The sequence below is a fragment of the Populus trichocarpa genome, chromosome 1, assembly GCF_000002775.5.
Source record: "Populus trichocarpa isolate Nisqually-1 chromosome 1, P.trichocarpa_v4.1, whole genome shotgun sequence".
Taxonomy (NCBI): domain Eukaryota; kingdom Viridiplantae; phylum Streptophyta; class Magnoliopsida; order Malpighiales; family Salicaceae; genus Populus; species Populus trichocarpa.
Genome location: NC_037285.2, coordinates 15,877,044 through 15,903,382, shown reverse-complemented (window position 1 = coordinate 15,903,382; position 26,339 = coordinate 15,877,044).

Here is a 26,339-nt window from a genome sequence, read left to right as displayed (position 1 = left end):
TTCTTTCATCAAATAGTGCCCCCTATTCTTGCAAGATTCCTCTAGTATTTTTAAGCTATTTCTTTTTTTTTCAATCACTTTGTCCCCAAGTAACTTTATTTTATTTTTGTCTTTTACTTCTCTTATCTTGCACTTTAGTTCATTTGTCCACTTTGCTCCCTATATTGATTTTTCTTATTTTTTGTATTTTGATTTAAAAAGAAAACAATGACAATGTCAATTCCATTTGGAAATTAATCAAGAATTATAAAATGAGTGCGTTAATAGCTAAAATGCTCTAAAAAAATATTTTTGAATTTTTTACTTTTTCAGGAAAACATTCTTAAAATAGGCCTGTGAATAACTAAAAACATGTTTCTTTGGAATGTTTGCTTTTTTTCATATTTTTTAGGGAAAAATGTCAAAATTAGGCTTTGACACCCTCAAGATCAAATAATCAATCTCTTTTTTTCAGAGCATGACATACATCGGTGTCATGATCATTGTCATGGTAAAAGTGATAGAACTTGTTAGAATTTCTTGTGTTCATATCACTTTTCATAGGATACAAGTATTAGAAAAATTCTCTCTCTAAATGGTAGACAACACCTTAATTCATATAGTGTTAGGAGGTGTGGCCAGGGGCTCATGAACTATTAGGTGATCATTAATGAACTCATTGATGCTCTTATTAAATGTCCTAGTAAGAGATTGATGACGTTGAGAAGATTATACTCTTTGAAAATAAGGGTGTCTTAGTCTGGTCATTTTTTTTATTCTACTCCAATATAATTCTCTATTACCTATTTCATGTTGAGGGCAATTCTATCATGGAGAGTATACAAATGTTCCAATAAATAATAGTTTTAAAATCTACTAATCAGAGTTTCATTGGTAATGGGTTTGAGTAGATTTTTCACTTTAGCACTCCTCATTAAATCTCTAGAGATATGCTTTGATGCTTTCATCTTCATGTTAGGTGTTGATGAAGAATGCAATCATGCTTTTTTTAGCTTGTATGTTAGTTATAAAATTAGAGATAAGCTTAATGTAGATATCGTGAAGGCCAAGGATAGATCTAGGCTAAAAGTTATGATATCACACCCTACTAAATCCACATAATGTTGCTAGAATAATTTTTTACATAGTGTCACTTTTTTTCATTAAAAGCTTTATGATGCTTCTTATGTTTTGTATATGCTCTCTAGGATCTATAAGACCATTATAGTTGTCCAAGTTCGCCTTCACAGAGACACAATCTTGATAGAAATGAGTGTATAACACTCAATGACATAGTATAGAATCTTATAATTGGTGGAAATGTTCTTCACTCTTAGGAGTTTGTGTGATTAATGATCACGTTAAGGGAATGGAAGAGTGATAAATTGTTCTTGTATAGGTGAAACAACATTGTTAAGCACTTACATTTAATGGGAGAGTTATGAAAGATCTAAAAAAGCTAGAGTTTCTAAGGTAAGAAGATCAGTTACTCTCCCATATCCTAGAGAGTTTATGTCATTAGCCATGAAAAGAGTTTTGGGAAAAGGTGTAAAACAAGAATAAACTAGCTTTTTATTTATTTTCCAATAAATAAAGTCATAAAAACACTAGGATTGGATTGGGTTAGGCTTAAGTGTATGGGTTTGGGGGTCATTTTGTTTTAGGGGGCTTGGTTGTTCCTATAAAAAAACAAGTTCCCTGTCAGAATAGAAAACCCTTTGATGATAAAGTTAGTAAATGTAGATGGAGAAAATAATGTGCAAGACAAAAGAACAAAATGTACTAGTTTGAAGCAATAAGTTTGAATGACTTAAATTTTCTTCTTTTAGAATTTTTCTAGCCTGGCTTGGATGTGAATTGCCTAGGATTATTTAGGAGTTGCTTAAATTGGCCTTCATTTCTTATGTGTGACTGAGATTGTTGTTATCCATTTTCGGGTCCCTACACAAAAAAGAGAAAATACAAAATATATATATTCAGAAGAAATCCAAAAAATAATAGTAGTGAAAAGAGGATGTCAGAGTGCCTAGAAAATGGCTAAAAATTGGTTGAGAAGATTCAAAAATACAAAGATTGAATTTTGACAGTATATCGTTGACTGATGAGAGCCCTATTGACAAAGAAAATTCAATTTGAGAAAGAAATGTCAAAAATAAGATGTTTATGGACTCAATTAAATTTTGTTGAAGGTTTAATTGAATTTATGGAGGGTTTGATTGCAAGAAAATTTGACTTTTAAATCAAATTGGGCTTTAATTGGAAGAAATTAAAGTTATGGGGTCAAATTATAATTTTTCAGAGTTGATTTGGTCAAATCAGGGGCTTATTGCATAAATATTGAAGTTTGATGGCCAATTAGGGACTTAATTGAAGAAATCTAAAACCACGGACCAAACTGGAAAAGGCGTGTAAATAGAGGGCTTGTAATTGATCGAATCAAGGGCTAAATTGAAGAAATTGAAAGTTTGTTGATCAATTGAGGGTCCAATTACATAAATCTGAGACCAAGGACCAAATTGAAAAATACGGCCAACTTCAAGGCCGGCAATTGAATTTGGCAGGGATGTAATTGAATTGATTCTTAAAATCAAAATTGCAATTAAAGACTTGATTGAACAAATCACAAATTGAGGACTGATTTGGACATCAACATGTTTTGGTGCCTTTTCCTTTTAAATGAAACGACACGTTCAAAAAAACAAAGAGAAAGAGGAAGCACAAAACAATGTCGTTTTGAACGGCATTGTGCTTCTTCATCCCCTAGACACACAGAGGCAGGGGAAGAAGAAGTTTCTCTCCCATGCAACGCCACTCTCCTCTCTCTCTCTCTCCCCCCTCCCCACTTGCCCAAATCTTGACACCACCCACGCCTCTCACCCGCCACCATGATGAAGATTAGATAGGGGAGTCATGCCCTTTGGGCGGCTGAGGCGACTGCACAGCGGCCATGCCAGCCACCCTACCCTGCCTCCATGATTGGACGGAGGTAGGGTGGCTACCTCTCCCCTGCCCTTATAAATAAAGGAGGGGAGAAGGAGGTGAGAGGGGGGAAAATTTTGGAGGAGATTACAAAGGGGTGAAAAAAACCAGAGGAAAAACAGAGAATTGTTGAGAGAGAGAGAGACTTGGAAAGAAGGTTGAGGGAACAGAAAAATAGGGGAGGGTAGAAAAACAAAAAGGTTTTAGAGAGAGATGAGAAACAAGAAAAGAGAGAAGAATAGGGGAGAGATAACAAAACAGAAATAAAAACAGAAAATAAAAAAAAGAAAGGAAAAGTAGAAGATTTTGAGAGCTGAAAAACAGAGAAGAGGACGAGAGAACAGAGAGAAATCAAATAGAGAAAGACATGAAAGAAAAGAAAAGAACAAAAGTAGAAACAGAGGCAATACACATAGAGAAGAAGAAGAAAAAAAATTGTTAGCCGGTGAAGCAGCTCCCCAGCGAACAGCCACCTTATTTAGAAGAAGAATTACCAGCGCCAGCGCCACCATTCGATCAGTTGCCCCCCTCCCTGCCTCCTCCTTTTCTTATTCTCATGCTTTATTTGCCCCCGTCACCACTGTTTTGCAAAGTGAACAGTGGGGAGTTTTCCTATTATTTACTAGGCTAGACTGGCCCAAGTCAAAATGTATTGGGCCGGGTACATCGTAGTAAAAAAAATCCAAAAACTCCTTTCAAAAAATTTGTGATTTTCCCGCGTATTTTTCTATCAATTTTGCTTAATATTGGTTTGCATTTTTATACCGTAAAGATACAAATCCGGTATCAAAATACCTGGTTTTCATCAAAACATTGCAAAACATTATATTAAAAAAAAAGTCTTGTATTCATGCATACAACCAAGCCTCTTAAAGATAAAAAAAAAATCATATTGTATTTTCATACAATGAAAAAAATTCAAAAATATGTATTAGCATATATTTTGGCTTTAATAACCAGTTTATTAAAGTCATGAGAACCAGGCTGATATTTCAAAAATAATAAAAATGTTATTTTGTTTTCTTTTAGTATCTAGGGTTACGATGTTTTACGTAAGATGTATTCTGGATATTAAATTCTTTTATTGATGTTAGAACAGTTAGGTTTTACCTGATAAGATAAAGATCTCTTTGCTGAGAATGATTTTTCTTAAACCATAGATGGACCAACAATTAGAAATACAATAGCACCTTAGCATATATCAGACAATTAAATAATGCAGCTTACCTTAGGTAGGGCGTATTTGGGGTGCTAATACCTTCCCTTTACGCAACCAGTCCCCGTGCCCGATCTCTGAGACCAATTAGGGTTCCTAGTGATCAAAATACTAAATGGCGACTCTCATTCTCTGATTCCACTAATAAAAGACAAGAAATCCTTGTATTCCTATATTTTCCAAATACATACGAGAGTGGACGATGCCGCACACGTGCGACAAAATGGCGAATCCACTAGGGACCTTGTGAACTAAGCTTTGTTTTTGTCTGATTATCATGTTTTATGGTTGGTTTGTGTGTTTTTCTTAATATGCATTTCCTCATTTGCTCATACGCTTTAATTTTGTACATATTTATTCATGCATTGTATAAAATTGATTCATGCATCATTCACTTATTATGTGAGAGTTATACTAAAAAGACTGTAGGTTAAGAAGGGGACTAGCAGCTTACCTTACGACTTTTAGTCAAGATTTAAGTTTATGTAAACCTCAACTCTTCGCTGAGTGCTTAGACTGGTAATGATTGGTTCACATGTCATCCAATTACCTACTGAGCCCCTATATCGCCTTGAGGGTGATCACTAGGGCAACAAGAAACCCTTTTTAGAGCCTAAGTAGTCGACTTACCCTTTGTCTCACATAAAAGAATTAGAACCTGCATTTAGGGTGTATGCTCCCTACCTATTATTTTGCATCGAAACGAGCCCTTCTTGAAGCATCTTGAACTCAAGACTTATGGTTGACACAATGGTTGTTACCCAGGAAAATTATGTTGTAGAGTTTGAACAAGAACCAAAGTTATTGTTTCATCATACAAGATTTATGACCATGTATCTACCCTTGAAGGACGAGTTTATCATATAGAAATATACTCATACATTTATCATGCATATTGCCAGGTTGAAACGTAGGTCCCCCACCCAAGGTTTGCTACACCTGAAAGATGGAAATGAAGAAAGAGCTTAGTTGAAGGCTCATTATCAAAAGAAAATTGAGAGCATAAAAGGCAAAGTAACTAGACTTGCAGATCTGTTTGAACAAGTGCTAGGTTTCAATAATGGAAAAGGAACATCTGCACAGCCTCCTATGAAAACACCATTAGTTCGCATCCCTCACACATCTCAAAACTTGGGGGCAAACTCAGTAACCAGGCATCATTTTATCCCTTTTACCCCTATCTATTCGAGTCAAACTCAGATCATTATGGAACCAAGAATGAAAGGATCTTCTAACAATAGGTCTACCAACCCCGCAGACCATGATAAATGGGTTGCCCTAGAAGAGAGATTGAGAGCAATTGAAGAAAAAAATTTGATTGACCCTATGATAGCAGTTGAAGTTTGTTTGGTTCCAAATATTGTAGTGCCAAAGAAGTTTAAAGTGCCGGACTTCATCAAGTATACCGGACTAGAATGCCCATACGGTCTCCGGTCATAGTGCAACAAAATGGTTGAAATGATCTATAACGACAAGATGTTGATTTATTTTTATCAAGATAGTTTCACTGGATCCGCTTTGAGCTGGTATATGAGACTAAATAATATCAGGATCAAGACATGAAAAGACCTGGTATACGCCTTCTTGAAGCAGTATAAATTCAATCTGGAAACTGCTCCTGACAAAACCATCATAATGGCTATAAAGAAAGAAAACCAAGAGTCTGTGAGGGCATATGCACAAAGATGGCGAGATAAGGCAACACATGTTCAACTACCACTAATGGATACAGAAATGGTGATGTTGTTCGCAAACACCTTTCAATCCTCTTACTATGAGCATTTGATGGGAAGCTCAGCTCAACATTTCCATGAAGTGGTGAGGATTGCTGAAAGAATTCAACAACGATGAGAGATGAATATAAAGATGACTCTCAATTGGAAAACCTTGGTTGTGCGTCAAGTCTCGTCGTAGCATCAACTACTCAAATGCCTCTATCAATGATCATATCATCACTAGGTCATCGTCAATAAGGGATAACAAGACATGGATGATTGCAGGAGAAACTGATTTAGAATGTCATATTATTATGGAATTTTGATGCCATGCATTTTGTTTTGTGATCACATCTCATCACTCAATGAAATATGTCTTTTATTTGTCTCTTTGTTGTTTTAAAATCAAGAGGTGTTTAACATTCTATTTTTGATAAAACATTCTGATCAAACTCCAACATGCAAAGTTAAAGCTAGAAGATTAAAAGTGTTTTGATTATAGAAATGACTTGATGTTCGTTAAAATAGCAAGAGGTGACCGAATAAATTTTGAGCTCACACACAAAATTGAACCAAACACCATATAGTTAAGTTTTAACAATATGCATAATGACGCATAGTGAATTCAGTAGTTATGGACTAGCGAATCATACAAGTCCAAATCATTACACTAGACGAGGTCAAAATTTATCGGTTCTAATCGACCTTGCTTGAAATGAGAAAGGGTAATCTTTGTTATCCCTTCACTTTCTAAAGATATATCCCTTGCAATCCCATTTTGAGCCTAATAGAATATTTTTTTCAAAAAAAAAAACCCTGACTAGGATCACACCCCACACCAAAGGCAAATGAGAGATGTTTTGAAGACACTGATAGAGATAATAGATAAGGGAAGGCTAAAAACAAAAGTCTAATGTTTGAGAAAGAGCTAAAAGAAAGAAAATAAAGAAAGAGTATGAAAGTTCAAGAAAAACTGTTTTGAAGGTTCTCAAGGTTGGGGATCGAATAATAAAAATTGCCTATAATTAAAGGCAAGTCAAATGAAGGAGAACGCCTATCAAGTCTAGGAACAAAAAAATAGGTTTTGATCAAGAAAAGACATAACAAACACCAAAAGTCAAACACCAGAACAAATGTTGAGTTACAAACATGACTTTCAATCTATGATAAAGACTCTGATGTCATCAAATGATCGAGACTGATCATTCATCAAAGGAAAAGTTGGATTTGCATTATGATCCATGTTAAGAGAATTTTGATCTTTGAGGTTAACATGGTTATATGTTTATTCCTCTATAAAGATAACAAAAGAAAGAGACTTGATGAATAGTTTATGTTGATCCAAGATCTTTGAAACCCTCAAACACTTTTTGAGCCCGTGAATTTTCCTTTCTTTCATAGTTATGAGTCATAGCCTGCATTACGTGCGTTTAAAAGCCATTTTTAATCAAGCAAACAGTTTGAACCGATAAATGGCACTCTTAAAACTTGAAGAGCTTTTCCATAAGGGTCGTGGTTTCATGAATTAAGCTATTGATTATTATGCATGCTGATAAAATTGGTGCTCAAAAGAAACAACCTTTCCTGATAAAACCTTGAGTTTTGACTTGATCATTTTGTTTTTGAAATTCATAAAAAGGTCACCTCATCATAGACCATCAAAAGATATACCCAAAATTAGAGTTTAAAATGGATACAAAGAACCATGGAAAAAACCATTTTAATCTTACAACGAGTCAATTTCTATTTTCAAAATACAAGACAATCAAAGGACTCCATATTTTGAATAATGTGTGTTGGGTCTTTGACCAAAAAGCTTGATTTTTAAAATATATGTTCCAAAACGGACATCTCTCTGATTTCATTTCAACAATTAGACTTGAATAGACATGATCTTTGAAATATGATATTTGATTCCAGAACAAGAAAGATTGACAAACAAGAAGAACATCGATCGAATTTGCAAAATCCTCGATAGAAATGACATCAATACTTCTAGACACTCCTTGAAAAGTTGACTACCTGGGGGCAATATAGTGGACCCTGAGAAGGAAAACAAACAGTATTTCAAATCAGCTGGGGGCAAAGAAAGATGATCAAATGATGAATCAGTGAACTAAGGACAATGTTGTTCAAAGAAAGATAATTAATGAACGAGCGCACTCAGATCCATTAAGGGCAATGATGTTCAAGAACATTCTTTGATCCAGTAAACCCCAGCAATAATTGAGAGTGGCACTGCACTTGAAGGACATTTTTATATCGTCGTCCTTTGAAACATGGCTATCGACCGATGTTGTCATGTTGTATTTGAATGAATATCGAAAAGATGCATACCATCAAGACTGACTGTGGGAACAAGCTCCTTCGAAGCAAAAGTGCATTTTACCGCATGAATATGGGTGATGAACATCATTGATGATGCAAACACATTTCTTTTTATAATATGATTAGACAAGCTGAAAGGAATCCATTGAGAAGTACATTAAGCATACAACAAAGAGCCATTTACTGCAAGCTATGAGATGCATGTCTAGATGACTTAGTAGTTCCTTGAAGGTTGATGATCTCATATACTTAAAGGGTATGTTTCAACTGAAGGCAAGTCTGTGGTTGATTGGCAATCTAAGATAAGGTTAACACTAGAAAACCTCTTGATAGGTGTTGGCGAGATGTGCACAACTAATCTGAGAATAATTTTTGAGAGAATCTAGGAGATGAATGATTTGTTCAGCTCCTTCATGGTGCATTAAGCAATGCCACACTTGGGGGCATGGTCATGCTTGATAAACAATGAGAACAGTAATAGTCATAGAAAGCCCGAGATGGGCATTGTATTTACATCGGAGTGGAAGGTTAACATGAATGAGCTAGCACAGAAAAACAAAGAAGACTTTGGATAGCAAACAAAAGCACCCTATGACGATGGAACAGCAAAGAGGGGGGACCTATATTTCAAACCGGGTAAGGGTGCATACATGTCATCTCACCTCATAGCATTGCACAAATATTTTTTTAAATTGTTACAAAAAAAATTCTCAATTAAGTCCAACAAGATTGTGGACGAAGAAAGAATCATTGAGTTGATAATAACAAAGAATCACAATTTTTTACTCTGGAACGGGAAGAAGATGAGATGAACCCTACCATTAGGAAAATCTCAAAGACATGATAAGATCAACCCTATCATCAGAAAGAGTCTTCAGGTCAACCCTCAAATCAAGAAGCACCTAGTTTTCAACCTCGCGATCGGGAATTATCAGGTGAACCCTGCGATCAAGAAGCACTAAGTCTTCCAACCATGTCATCAGGAAAATCCAGTTAATTTCAGTCATCAGGAATGACAGATGTCAGCCCTGCAATCAGGAAAGACCGATGTTAATCCTACAAAATCAAAAGTCAAATAAGAAAAATTATCAAATGAAAAACTTGATCAAACCTTAACATTAGAAGAAAAATGAGAAGGAACCACACACGGATTTTGGTTTTGGTTAAAGGGTATCACCAGATGGGATCTCAGGTTAGCCCATCCACATACAGACTTTGGTTCTGGTTAAAGGGGATCGCCAGATGGGATATCAAGTTAGCCCAACCTCACACAGACTTTGGTTCTGGTTAAAGAAGGTCGCCAGAAGGGATCTCAGGTTAGCGCTACCACATATAGACTTTGGTTCTGGTTAAAGAAGGTCGACAGATGGGATCTCAAGTTAGCCCAACCACAAGCAGACTTTGGTTTTGGTTAAAGAAGGTCGCTAGAAGAGATCTTAGGTTAGCCCAACCACACACAAAGTTTTGGTTCTGGTTAAAAAAGATCGCCGGATGGGATCTTAGGTTAGCTCAACCACATACAAGATTTTGGTTTTGGTTAAAGGAGATCGCCATATGGGATCTCGGGTTAACTCAACCATACATGAAATTTAGCTTTGGTTAAAGGGGTCGTCAGATGGGATTTCAGGTTGACCGAGCTGCATATGGTTTTTGGTTCTGGTTAAAGGGAATTGTTGGATGGGATCTCAGGTTAACTCAACCACACACAGAATTTGGTTCTAGTTAAAGAAGATCGTCATATGGGATTTCAGGATGACCGAGCCACCAACATTATCTTAGCATTGGAAGAAAAGTGAGAAGAATTTCACTGTTAAGAAATTCTGAAAAACAAAGAGAAGAAAAGAAAAAGAGAAGTTCAAACCCTACCGTCAGAAAAAGACATTTTTTTAGGTTCTGGTTAAAGGGAATCGTCAGACGGGATTTCAAGATAACCTAACCAAAGACAAAATTTAAAGGATCGCCAAGATCAGGATCGCCAAGATCAGGATCTCAAGATAACCAAGTTAGTTTCCGATTGAAGGGGATTCCTATAAAGACAGAGTTTCAAATCAACCAAGCTTTGAGAAAATCAGTTTCGAAAGTTTAGTTTTTTTTTTATCTTTACAACACTTACTACACAAAGTCTTTGATCCGTAAGTATTGTAAAGAGAGGGCATCTATTGTTATCTATTTTTGGGTTCCCACAAAAAAAAATACTATATATATATATTCGAAAGAAATCCAAAAAATAATGGCAGTAAAAAGAGGATGTTAGAGTGCCTATTAAACGGCTAAAAATTGGTTGAGGAGATTCAAAAACACAAAGATTGAGTTTTCCCACAGTTCACTAGGCTAGACCAGGTATGACCCAAATCAAAATGCATTGGGCTGGGTCCGGCGCAGTAAAAATATTCAAAAAATCCTTTTGAAAAATTTGTGATTTTCCCGTGTATTTTTTTTTATCAATTTTGCTTAATATTATTTGTATTTTTATACCATAAAGATACAAATTCGGTATCAAAATACCCGGTTTTCATCAAAGCATTGCAAAATATTGTATAAAAAAAAATATCTTTTTTTCATGCATACGATCAAGTCTCTCAATGATGAAAAAAATTCATATTGTATTTTCATACAATGAAACAAATTCAAAAATATGCATTAGCATGTATTTTGGCTTTAATAACCAGTTTATTAAAGTCACGAGAACCAGGCTAATATTTCAAAAAAAAAAAGTTTTTGTTTTTTTAGTATCTGGGGTTACGATCTTATACGTAAGACGTATTCTGGATATTAAATTCTTTTATTGACGTTAGAACAGTTAGGTTTTACCTGATAAGATAAAGATCTCTATACTGAGGATGATTTTTCTTAAACCATAGATGGACCAACAATTAGAAATACAATAGCACTTTAGCATATATCAGACAATTAAACAATGCAACTTAACTTAGGTAGGGCATATTTGGGGTGCTAATACCTTTCCTTTACGCAACCAGTCCCCGTGCCCGATTTTTTAGATCAGTTAGGGTTTCTAGTGACCAAAATACTAGGTGGTGACTCTCATTCCCTCATTCCACTAATAAAAGACAAAAAATCCTTGTCTCCCTATATTTGCCAGATACATATGAGAGTGGATGATCATCGTGACGCCGCACATGTGCGACAAAGATATTTATAGGTTCTAGTCATTTTAGTTTACCTTATAGCGTATGGAGTTGCATAACCCCAGTCTGTGGATGGGAGTTGCACCATAGGTGGAGAGGTTAAAGTTGCCATTGGTTGTTGTGCTTGCATTAAAGAAGCGTGAGAAGAATTTGTGTATATCTTTGTGCAAAGCATTTTTGTGCGCAAACTCTTAAGAACTAAAAAAAATACTTTGAGTAGTGTGCCTCGTAGGTATTGGATAACTTAAGGTGTAGTTGTGAGGTTGGATTGGCCCACATACTAGGAATTGTTTTTCTGATTTTTTGTACCATATATATAATTATGCAAAACTATAACAAACATATAATAAATGAAAGGATAGAGGACAAAACATGCAATAATCAAACGACATACAATAGATCTCATAAATAAAGTAAGCATTAAAGCATGGAATAAAATGTGTAGTATGGTTACTTGTTAATGAATTCTGGATGGATAAATAGGAAATAAAGCGTATTGTTGTCAAGAATTATGCATTTTATCTTAAGGCTAAATTGTCTCTCATATGGTGCAAACGGTTTGTATGCAAGTTACTATTTTCTAATTCCAACAAAATAGACACAAGAATCGAAAGCTCTAGAACAAAAAACAAAATGTCTAGAAAAAAACTACTAAGAAAAAAAAGGAGTGGGAAATGAGAAGAGGGTAGGAGAGCTAGTTGTTTTGTTGTGTTGAACAACCCTCGCCAACCCGTATCTATACAAGAGTCGTGGTGTTAAAACCGATGCAGGAATTAATTCCAATTATTTTAACCCTTAATTGCCCACCATAAAACAAATATAAAATCTGATATTTTTCTTTAAAGCTAGATGTTTCTTCCATTATAAAAAATAGCTCTAAGTAATGGAAATTATTGATGAGAAAATCATTCATTGGTTAGCAAAATATAATTTCTTATTGGCCAAAATATTTATTTTAAAATTAACACACAAACCTGAGCTCAAGTCTAGCTGAGCACAATTATGGTTTAATTCCAAAACCAATAATATAGTTTAGGGTATCTCCTCTCTAAAAATTTTGTTATCGTATGAGTCCTATTTTAATTTCTCAAGCCACCTCTATAAAAGTTATAAGAGAATCTTGTAATCTTTTAATATATATATTTGTAGATCATTTATATTTGTTTAATAGAATATGAAATACACATCTTAATATTGACATAAAACAAATATATATGTATAATACTTACCATTTTATCATTTAATATATATATATACACACACACACACACACACACTTCAAACATATATATATTATTTTATTTTTTATAGAATTATTAATAATAATATGTAATGGATACATATATGAATATTCAAAATTTGATGGATAGTTTATGAACATCTAAATTCCATACCTGATGGATAATAGTAGGGTATGGATATTAAAAAATCCAACTCGTAGGTACCCATTGTTATCCCTAAGAATTTTTAAAAGGGTTTTAATATTAGAATAAATGTAAGTTTCTTGTTCATGAAAAAAAAACATATCCTTATCTTATCAAATGTGGGAAGCCTAAAAAATAGTAATAAATAGAAACTTACCAAATAATTGAGAATTAAAATTGACTAACCATAAAGGATTTATTGACTTTATAGTGACTATAAATAGAAATTTATGTGGTAGAGATTTAAATTGATATGTCAACGGATACAAACATGATAATAAAATATATGCAAATACATTTTAAATATTGTTTCTAGTATTTTTCATTATGGTTGTCATGTTTGTTTATAGAAAAGAAAAAATAAGATTGCAAATCAATTATGGGAATACATACACGAGGATATTGATTGCCCGCATGATTATTTCTTCTTTATCCATGTTCATAGTGGCTCCTCCATACACGATGATTTTTTAGAGGAAGATATTTATTTTTTTAGTTATTTTTATTTTTATTTATTTCAGAAAAATATTTTTTATGTTGTTTTTATTCTTTCTATTTAGTTTATCAATTTTATTTTTCTTAGTTATTTTTCCTAATTTAAAAAAGACTAAATAAAATAAAATAAAATTTCAAAACTACATAGAAAAAATAAAAACACTAAAAAAATATTTTCCTAAACTAAATAAACAAACTAAATAGAAAGAATAAAAATATCATAAAGAAAAATATTTTTATAAAATAAATAAAAATAATAATAACTAAATAGAAAACACATATTTACATAAAAATCTTATTCAATTAATATATTTAATAAATCTATGAAAAATCAATACAATTCATGATGAGAGGTAAGCCCACCAACTAGTTAATAAAATCACCAACTAGTTAATAAAATGATACCCACTCCTTGATGTAGGGTGATTTTTTAAAAAGATATTTGTTTCCTTAGTTCTTTTTATCCTATTTAGTTTAGGAAAATATTTTTATGGTATTTTTATTTTTATTCCTCCTACTTAGTTTTAAAACATTTATTTTTTCTTAGTTACTTTTTCCTAACTCAAAAACAATAAAAATAAAATAAAGAAATATAAAATTTCCAAACTACATCAAAAGAATGAAAACACTATAAAATAATAATTTTTAAAAGACTAAATAGGACTAAGAATAACTAAGAAAAAATAAAATTTATAAACTAAATACAAAAAATAAAGAAATCTTAGAGGAAAATATTTTACACAACTAAATAGAAACAAAAATAACTAAATAAAAAACATATTTCCTTAAAAATCTTCCATTATCACTACTACATTATGCTAGTTTTGGCATCAATGCATTAAAATCTATTATAATCAGTGATATTATACAATATGATATTTTTAATTTCATTAAATGAATATGTTTCTTTTCATTAACTTTTTAAAATTAATTCCAAACATTGTTTTTTTATGTGAACATAGTAATTGTCTCTTGAGGTTTTATTAAAAAAAAACAATCTTGTATCAAATCTAAGAAATTGAGATATAGGGACAATAAATGCAAATTATTAAGAGTTTCCATTTAAGAAAAGAATGTGTTCATTGTTTTGTAATTTGCATTCAGGATCAAATGGGCTTCACTCCTCATTATATATACCTTCCCAACTAATATCATGTCCATTAACAATTCATTAAACCAGCAAAATATAGCAAAGAAACTATTGAATAGCTAGAATTTCATTTACTTATTTTTTTTCTCTAATTCTCGTTCTCTCAGGTTATCATTAAACCAATTTACTTCAATTTTCCTCTAAAGTATCGATATCACTTTCTTTTAATGTGCATTATAATAAATTTGTATGAGGAAACATTAATATAATTATTGTTCATAAAACAAAACATGTCATTATCTTATTATACGTGGGAAGCCTAAAGAATAGTAATAAATACATGTTTATGTAAAAATTGTGAATTAAAATTAACCATAAAGAATTTATTGACTTTAGATTGACTATAAATAGAAATTTATGCGGTACAGATTTAAATTGGTATGTAAATAGACACAAACATGATAATAAAATATATATACAAATACATTTTCAATATTGTTTCTAATATTTTTCAATATAGTTGTTATGTTTATTTGTAGAAAACAAAATAGATTGCAAATTAATTATAGGAATAAATAAATGAGGATCTTGATTGTTCATATGATTGTTTCTCCTTAATCCATATTCAAAGTGGCTCCTCCTTACACGAGTATTTTTAGAGGAAGATATTTATTTTCTTAGTTATTTTTATTTTTATATGTTTTAGAAAAATATTTTTCTTTATCATGACGTTTTTACTCTTTCTATTTAGCTTATGAATTTTGTCTTTCTCAGTTATTTTTTCCTAATTTAAATAAGACTAAAAATAAATAAAAAAAATAAAACATCTAAACTACATAGAAAGAATAAAAACACCAAAAAATATTTTTCTAAACTACATAGAAAGAATAAAGATATCGTAAAGAACAATATTTTTATAAAATAAATATGAATAAGAATAACTAAATAAAAAGACATATCATTATCTTATCATACGTGGAAAGCCTAAAGAATAGTAATAAATAGATGTTTATCTGAAAATTGTGAATTAAAATTGACTAACCATAAACGATTTATTGACTTTAGAGTGACTATAAATAAAATTTTATGCGGTAGAGATTTAAATTGGTATGTAAACAGACACAAACATGATAAAAAAATATATATATACAAATACATTTTCAATATTGTTTCTAATATTTTTCAATATGGTTGTCATGTTTATTTGTAGAAAACAAAATAGATTGCAAATCAATTATAAGAATAAATAAATGAGGATCTTGATTGTTCATATGATTGTTTCTCCTTAATCCATATTCAAAGTGGCTCCTCCTTACACGAGTATTTTTAGAGGAAGATATTTATTTTCTTAGTTATTTTTATTTTTATATGTTTTAGAAAAATATTTTTATTTATCATGACGTTTTTACTCTTTCTATTTAGCTTATGAATTTTGTCTTTCTCAGTTATTTTTTCCTAATTTAAATAAGACTAAAAATAAATAAGAAAAAATAAAACATCTAAACTACATAGAAAGAATAAAAACACCAAAAAATACTTTTCTAAACTAAATAGAAATAATAAAGATATCGTAAAGAACAATATTTTTATAAAATAAATATGAATAAGAATAACTAAATAAAAAGACATATCATTATCTTATCATACGTGGAAAGCCTAAAGAATAGTAATAAATAGATGTTTATCTAAAAATTGTGAATTAAAATTGACTAACCATAAAGGATTTATTGACTTTAGACTGACTATAAATAGAAATTTATGCGGTAGAGATTTAAATTGGTATGTAAACAGACACAAACATGATAAAAAAAAATATATATATACAAATACATTTTCAATATTGTTTCTAATATTTTTCAATATGGTTGTCATGTTTATTTGTAGAAAAGAAAAACATATTGCAAATCAATTATAAGAATAAATAAACGAGGATCTTGATTGTCCATATGATTGTTTCTCCTTTATCCATATTCATAGTGGCTCCTCCTTACACGAGGATTTTTATAGGAAGATATTTATTTTCTTAGTTATTTTATTTTTATATGTTTTAGAAAAATATTTTTCTTTATGGCGTTTTAATCTTTCTATTTAGCTTATGAATTTTGTCTTTCTTAGTTATTTTTTTCTAATTTAAATAAGACTAAAAATAAATAAGAAAAAATAAAACATCTAAACTACATAGAAAGAATAAAAACACCAAAAAATATTTTTCTAAACTAAATAGAAAGAATAAAGATATCGTAAAGAACAATATTTTTATAAAAGAAATATGAATAAGAATAACTAAATAAAAAGACATATCATTATCTTATCATACGTGGGAAGCCTAAAGAATAGTAATAAATAGATGTTTACCTAAAATTTGTGAATTAAAATTGACTAACCATAAAGGATTTATTGACTTTAGACTGACTATAAATAGAAATTTATGCGGTAGAGATTTAAATTGGTATGTAAACAGACACAAACATGATAATAAAATATAAATACAAATATATTTTCAATATTGTTTATAATATTTTTCAATATGGTTGTCATGTTTATTTGTAGAAAAGAAAAACATATTGCAAATCAATTATAGAAATAAATAAACGAGGCTCTTGATTGTCAATATGATTGTTTCTCCTTTATCCATTTTCATAGTGGCTCCTCCTTACATGAGGATTTTTAGAGGAAGATTTTTATTTTCTTTGTTATTTTTATTTTTATATGTTTTAGAAAAATATTTTTTTTATGGCGTTTTTATTCTTTCTATTTAGCTTATGAATTTTGTCTTTCTTAGTTATTTTTTCCTAATTTAAATAACACTAAAAATAAATAAGAAAAAATAAAACATCTAAACTACATATAAAGAATAAAAACACCAAAAAATATTTTTCTAAACTAAATAGAAAGAATAAAGATATTGTAAAGAACAATATTTTTATAAAATAAATATGAATAAGAATAACTAAACAAAAAGACATATCATTATCTTATCATACGTGGGAAGCCTAAAGAATAGTAATAAATAGATGTTTACCTAAAATTTGTGAATTAAAATTGACTAATCATAAAGGTTTTATTGTCTTTAGAGTGACTATAAATAGAAATTTATGCGGTAGAGATTTAAATTGGTATGTAAACAGACACAAACATGATAATAAAATATATATACAAATACATTTTCAATATTGTTTCTAATATTTTTCAATATGGTTGTCATGTTTATTTGTATAAAAGAAAAACAGATTGCAAATCAATTATAGAAATAAATAAACCAGGATCTTGATTGTCCATATGATTGTTTCTCCTTTATCCATATTCATAGTGGCTCCTCCTTACACGAGGATTTTTATAGGAAGATATTTATTTTCTTAGTTATTTTATTTTTATATGTTTTAGAAAAATATTTTTCTTTATGGCGTTTTAATCTTTCTATTTAGCTTATGAATTTTGTCTTTCTTAGTTATTTTTTCCTAATTTAAATAAGACTAAAAATAAATAAGAAAAAATAAAACATCTAAACTACATAGAAAGAATAAAAACACCAAAAAATATTTTTCTAAACTAAATAGAAAGAATAAAGATACCGTAAAGAACAATATTTTTATAAAATAAATATGAATAAGAATAACTAAATAAAAAGACATATCATTATCTTATCATGCGTGCGAATCCTAAAGAATAGTAATAAATAGATGTTTACCTAAAAATTATGAATTAAAATTGACTAACCATAAACGATTTATTGACTTTAGAGTGACTATAAATAAAAATTTACGCGGTAGAGATTTAAATTGGTATGTAAACAGACACAAACATGATAATAAAATATATATATATATACAAATACATTTTCAATATTGTTTCTAATATTTTTCAATATGGTTGTCATCTTTATTTGTAGAAAAGAAAAACAGATTGCAAATCAATTATCGAAATAAATAAACGAGGATCTTGATTGTCCATATGATTGTTTCTCCTTAATCCATATTCATAGTGGCTCCTCCTTCCACGAGTATTTTTAGAGGAAGATATTTATTTTCTTAGTTATTATTTTTTATATGTTTTAGAAAAATATTTTTCTTTATCATGACGTTTTTACTCTTTCTATTTAGCTTATGAATTTTGTCTTTCATAGTTATTTTTTCCTAATTTAAATAAAACTAAAAATAAATAAGAAAAAATAAACTTCTAAACTACATAGAAAGAATAAAAACACCAAAAAATATTTTTCTAAACTAAATAGAAAGAATAAAGATATCGTAAAGAACAATATTTTTATAAAATAAATATGAATAAGAATAACTAAACAAAAAAACATATCATTATCTTATCATACGTGGGAAGCCTAAAGAATAGTAATAAATAGATGTTTACCTAAAAATTATGAATTAAAATTGACTAACCATAAAGATTTTATTGCCTTTAGAGTGACTATAAATAGAAATTTATGCGGTAGAGATTTAAATTGGTATGTAAACAGACACAAACATGATAATAAAAAATATATACAAATACATTTTCAATATTGTTTCTAATATGTTTCAATATGGTTGTCATGTTTATTTGTAGAAAAGAAAAACATATTGCAAATCAATTATAGGAATAAATAAACGAGGATCTTGATTGTCCATATGATTGTTTCTCCTTTATCCATATTCATAGCGGCTCCTCCTTACACGAGGATTTTTAAAGGAAGATATTTATTTTCTTAGTTATTTTTATTTTTATATGTTTTAGAAAAATATTTTTCTTTATGGCGTTTTTATTCTTTCTATTTAGCTTATGAATTTTGTCTTTCTTATTTATTTTTTCCTAATTTAAATAAGACTAAAAATAAATAAGAAAAAATAAAACATCTAAACTACATAGAAAGAATAAAAACAACAAAAAATATTTTTCTAAACTAAATAGAAAGAATAAAGATATCGTAAAGAACAATATTTTTTTAAAATAAATATGAATAAGAATAACTAAATAAAAAGACATATATTTCCCTAAAAATCTTATTCAATTCATAGATTTAAGAAATCTATGTAAAAGCAATACAATCCATGACGAGAGGTCACCCCACCCTCTAGTTAGTAAAATGATAATCACTTCTTGATGAAGGATGATTTTTTTTTAAAAAAAAAGATATTATTTTTCTTACATGTTTTTATTCCTATTTAGTTTAGGAAAATATTTTTATTTTATTTTTATTTAAATTCCTCATATTTATTTAAAATTTTTATTTTTTCTTAGTTACTTGTTCCTATCTCAAAAAACAATAAATATAAATAAAGAAACATTAAATTTCTAAACTACGTAGAAAGAATGAATATACTACAAAATAATATTTTTTAAAACTAAATTGGGCTAAAATTAACTAAGAAAAAATAAAATTTTGAAACTAAATATAAAAAATAAAGAAATCATAGAGGAAACAATTTTACACAACAAAATAGAAATAAAAATAACTAAATAAAAAATAGATTTCCTTAAAAATCTTCTATTATCACTATTACATAATGCTAGTTTTTGCATCAACGCATTAAAATCTATTATAATCATTGATATTATACCATATGATATTTTTGATTTCATTAAATGAATATGTTGCTTTGTGTTCACTTTTTAAAATTAATTAAAAATATATTTTTTCTTATGTGACCATAGTAATTGTCTTTTTAGGTTTTATTAAAAAACAATCTTGTATCTAACCTAAGATAATGAGATATAGGGGCAATAAATGCAATTTATTAACAGTGTCCATTTAAGAAAAGAATGTATTCATTGTTTTGCAATTTTCATTCATGTATATACATTTATGGGCTTCACTCTTGACTATATATACCTCCCCAACTAATATCATGTCCATCAACAATTCATTAAACTAACAAAATATAGCAAAGAAACTATTGAATGGCTAGAATTTCATTCACTCGTTTTTTTACCCTTTTTCTCGTTCTCTCAGGTTATCATTAAACCAATTTACTTCAATTTTCCTCTAAAGTATCCATACCGCTTTCTTTTAATGTGCATTATAATTTTTTTGTATGAGGAAACATTAATATAATTATTCAAGAGTCCATGTTTTTTGAAATGAAAAAAAAAAAGCATTGCTCGTTATAAGAGTTTTTTTTTTTATCTATTTTTATTAGTTCATACACAAAGTGTTCATATGTTATGGGAAATAATGTGAATATATTAACTGTCGAATATTAAAGCACAAAGAATTTGTCAACAAGCTACCATACACTTACGAAAGCTCTTTTTTTTTTCAGCTGCATTGGTGACACCTCATGTGAATGGAGCAAAGAGATGTCTGGATATTTTGTACAAAAGTGGATGTAATCTCGAGGATTGCGGCGCAAAATGCTACAAGAAACACAATTCAATTCATGGAGGACAATGCATCGCCAATCCTACTATGACTGATTACTCTTGTGTTTGTGCTTATAATTGTGATGGTTAGTGTAAGAAAATCTTGTTGCGTCCTACAATAATCAAACATAAATAAATTAAGAAATCTTTTTTTCAATAATAATCAAAAAAGAATTTGAGAATCAAGTACCTTCTTTTCTACGTTGTGTTATACTATTAATATATGGCTTTTCTTTTCTTATTATTAACTTAAAATTTTAAAATTAATGCAGAATTATATCAACTATGAATCATTTATAAAATTTGGACTTCTATTAAATTCCACATTAGTCTTAATGTTTTTATGCAACTTTTCAACACCTTAGCAATAATTTTCACTTTTATCATACAATTATTATTATAAATTAAACTCAAACCACAACGTAAAGCTAGAAACTTAAATTAATTTTATAAGGTTCAAATTAGTTGGTATCAGAGCAAGACTTTAAAATCAAGTTATATCCCTTTATCGTTTAGTTTTCATATTATTTCATCTTCGGCGTCATCTAAAACCTAGTTGCAGTAAAAGTTGAAAAAATGAAGATTATTTGAGATCTAGTTATTTAAAATTAAAATCAAAGAAGAAGAAGAAGAAGAAGAAGAAGAAGAAGAAAGATAGACGAAATTGCATGAGGGAAAAATAGGGTTTGAACTGCAAATTAGGGTTTTTCATCAAATCTTGGATTCAACAACTTAAATCTAAATATTCTTGATTCTCGAGATATGTTAATGTCATATCTTGATTATGCTTTGATGCTTTCATCTTCTTGTTGGGTTCTGATGAAGAACGCAATCAAGCTTTTTTAGCTTGTATGTTAGTCCTCATATTAGAGATAAGCTTAACGAAAAGATCAAGAAAGCCATGGATGGAGCTAGGCTAAAGGTTATGATACCACACTCTAGTAGATCCACATAGTGTTGCTGGGAGAATTTTTCACATAGTGACAATTGTTTTGCATTACAAGCTGTATGGTGTTTCTTATGTTTTGTACGTGCTATCTAGGATATGTAAGACCGTCATAGTTGTCTAAGTTGGCCTTCACAAAGTCATACTCTTTAGAGAGATGAGTATGTAACACTTAATGACAAAGTATAGAGTCTTGTAGTTGGTGGAAATGGTTTTTATTTTTAAAAGTTTGTCTAATTACTGATTGCATTGAGGGAATGGAAGAGTGAGAAATTGTTCTTCTATAGCTAGAACAACATTGTCGAGCACTCGTATCTAATGGGAGTGTTATGAAAGATATGAAAAGGCTAGAGTTTCTAAGGTGGGAAAATCAATTACTCTCTTATACCTTAGAGGTTTTATGTCATCAGCCATGAAAAGAGTTTTGGAAAAAGGTGCAAAACAAGAATAAACTAGCTTTTTATTTATTTTCCCACAAATGAAGTCGTAAAAACACGAGGATTGGATTAGGCTTTCCCTAGCTACATCTTAGACTTATGTGTATTGGCTTGGGTGTAGTTTTGTTTTAGGGGTTGGGGGGGTGGGTGCTTGGTTATTCCTATAAAAACAAGTCTCATGTCAGAACAAGGAACCCTCTAATGATAAAGTAAGTAAATGTTGAAGGAAAAAATAATATACAGGACAAAGGAGTTTGAAGTAACGAGTTTGAATGACTTCAATTTTATTCTTTTAGAATTTTCCTGGTCTGGCTTGGATGTGAATTGCTTGGGATTATTTAGGAGTTGCTTAAAATGGCCTCCATTTCGTACGTCATGACCAAGGTATTTATAGGCTCCAGTCATGTCAGCTTACCTCACGGCGTGTACAGTTGCAAGACCTTAGTGTGTGAATGGGAGTTGGACCATAGATGGAAAGGTTAACGTTGTCATTGGTTGTTGTGCTTGCGATAGAGAAGTGTGGGCAAAGAATAACCATTACCCCCATCTACATAGAAAATGTGTATATCTTTGTGCAAAGAATTTGTGTGCGCAACTCTTAAAAAAAAACACTTTGAGGAGTGTGCCTTGTAGGTATTGGACAATTTGAGGTGTAGATGTAAGGTTGGAGTGGGAACCTCTTTGTGCTGAGGCCTCGCCCACATGATGCGAATTTTTTTGTAAAAGGGTTTTAATATTACAATATATGTAAAGTTATTGTTCATAAAAAAAGACATATCATTATCTTATCATACGTGGGAAGCCTAAAGAATAGTAATAAATAGATGTTTACCTAAAAATTGTGAATTAAAATTGACTAACCATAAAGGATTTATTGACTTTAGAGTGACTATAAATAGAAATTTATGCGGTAGAGATTTAAATTGGTATGTAAACAGACACAAACATGATAATAAAAAATATATACAAATACATTTTCAATATTGTTTCTAATATTTTTCAATATGGTTGTCATGTTTATTTGTAGAAAAGAAAAACAGATTGCAAATCAATTATAGCAATAAATAAACGAGGATCTTGATTGTCCATATGATTGTTTCTCCTTAATCCATATTCATAGTGGCTCCTCCTTGCACGAGAATTTTTAGAGGAAGATATTTATTTTTTTAGTTATTTTATTTTTATATGTTTTAGAAAAATATTTTTCTTTATCATGACGTTTTTACTCTTTCTATTTAGCTTATGAATTTTGTCTTTCTTAGTTATTTTTTCCTAATTTAAATAACACTAAAAATAAATAAGAAAAAATAAACTTCTAAACTACATAGAAAGAATAAAAACACCAAAAAATATTTATCTAAACTAAATAGAAAGAATAAAGATATCGTAAAGAACAATATTTTTATAAAATAAATATGAATAAGAATAACTAAACAAAAAAACATATCATTATCTTATCATACGTGGGAAGCCTAAAGAATAGTAATAAATAGATGTTTACCTAAAAATTATGAATTAAAATTGACTAACCATAAAGGATTTATTGACTTTAGAGTGACTATAAATAGAAATTTATGCGGTAGAGATTTAAATTGGTATGTAAACAGACACAAACATGATAATAAAAAATATATACAAATACATTTTCAATATTGTTTCTAATATGTTTCAATATGGTTGTCATGTTTATTTGTAGAAAAGAAAAACATATTGCAAATCAATTATAGGAATAAATAAACGAGGATCTTGATTGTCCATATGATTGTTTCTCCTCTATCCATATTCATAGCGGCTCCTCCTTACACGAGGATTTTTAAAGGAAGATATTTATTTTCTTAGTTATTTTTATTTTTATATGTTTTAGAAAAATATTTTTCTTTATGGCGTTTTTATTCTTTCTATTTAGCTTATGAATTTTGTCTTTCTTATTTATTTTTTCCTAATTTAAATAAGACTAAAAATAAATAAGAAAAAATAAAACATCTAAACTACATAGAAAGAATAAAAACAACAAAAAATATTTTTCTAAACTAAATAGAAAGAATAAAGATATCGTAAAGAACAATATTTTTATAAAATAAATATGAATAAGAATAACTAAATAAAAAGACATATATTTCCCTAAAAATCTTATTCAATTCATAGATTTAAGAAATCTATGTAAAAGCAATACAATCCATGACGAGAGGTCACCCCACCCTCTAGTTAGTAAAATGATAATCACTTCTTGATGAAGGATGATTTTTTTTTTAAAAAAAAGATATTATTTTTCTTACATGTTTTTATTCCTATTTAGTTTAGGAAAATATTTTTATTTTATTTTTATTTAAATTCCTCATATTTATTTAAAATTTTTATTTTTTCTTAGTTACTTGTTCCTATCTCAAAAAACAATAAATATAAATAAAGAAACATTAAATTTCTAAACTATGTAGAAAGAATGAATACACTACAAAATAATATTTTTTAAAACTAAATAGGACTAAAAATAACTAGAAAAAATAAAATTTCAAAACTAAATATAAAAAATAAAGAAATCATAGAGGAAACAATTTTACACAACTAAATAGAAATAAAAATAACTAAATAAAAAATAGATTTCCTTAAAAATCTTCCATTATCACTATTACATAATGCTAGTTTTGGCATCAACGCATTAAAATCTATTATAATCATTGATATTATACCTTATGATATTTTTAATTTCATTAAATGAATATGTTGCTTTGTGTTCACTTTTTAAAATTAATTAAAAATATATTTTTTCTTATGTGACTGTAGTAATTGTCTTTTTAGGTTTTATTAAAAAACAATCTTGTATCTAACCTAAGATAATGAGATATAGGGGCAATAAATGCAATTTATTAACAGTTTCCATTTAAGAAAAGAATGTATTCATTGTTTTGCAATTTGCATTCATCTATATATATTTATGGGCTTCACTCTTGACTATATATAAGTCCCCAACTAATATCATGTCCATCAACAATTCATTAAACTAACAAACTATAGCAAAGAAACTATTGAATAGCTAGAATTTCATTCACTCGTTTTTTTACCCTCTTTCTCGTTCTCTAATGTTATCATCAAACCAATTTACTTCAATTTTCCTCTAAAGTATCCATTCTTTTAATGTGCATTATAATAAATTTGTATGAGGAAACATTAATATAATTATTCAAGAGTCCATGTTTTTTGAAATGAAAAAAAAAAAAAGCATTGCTCATTATAAAGTGTTTTTTTAATAGTTTATACACAAGCTGCGATACAGTTATAGTTTTTTTTTTTTTCTAGCTGCATTGGTGACACCTCATGTGAATGGACAAAAGAGATGCGTGGATATTTTGAATAAAAGTGGATGTAATCTCAAGGATTGCGGCGTAAAATGCTACGAGAAACACAAGTCACATGGAGGGCAATGCATCGCCAATCCTGCTATGACTGAATATTCTTGTGTTTGTGTTTATAATTGTGATGGTTAGTGTAAGAAAATCTTGTTGCGACCTACAATTATCAAACATAAATAAATTAAGAAATATTTTTTCAATAATAATCAAAAAATAATTTGAGAATCAAGTACCTTCTTTTCTACATTGTGTTATATTTTTAACATGTTGCTTTTGTTTTCTTACTATTAACTTAAAATTTTAAAATTAATGCAGAATTATATCAACTACGAATCATTTAATTAACCTGGACTTCTATTAAACTCCACATTAGTTTTAATGTTTTTATGCAACTTTGCAACAGCTTTGCATTAATTTTCACTATTATCATACAATTACTATTATAAATTAAAATTAAATCACAACAAGAAGCTAGAAACTTAAATTAATTTTATAAGGTTCGCAATATAATATTGTAATAATAACTTCATGTATTTAAAAAAATATTTTTATTTATTTATAAAGAAACTTTTAGTTAATCTTTTTAATATATATAAGTCAATTAACTATTTGCTCAATTTTTTATCAACTGAATTTGAATGAAAAAAATCAATTTCTTCAAAAATATATAAGAATGTATTTTTGAAAATAAAAGGTATATATAAGATGTTCTATGTATTCGTTAGTTATAATTGACTTTTGAAAAAAAAAAAAAAAACAGGAATACTCCAAATTAAGTGATTTGATAATTTTATCTAAAATGGATATAATTAAAAAAATAATAAAAGTGTGTATGAAACATATTTAAATTTTTTTATTAAAATAAACTTTTAAGAAATTGATCTGA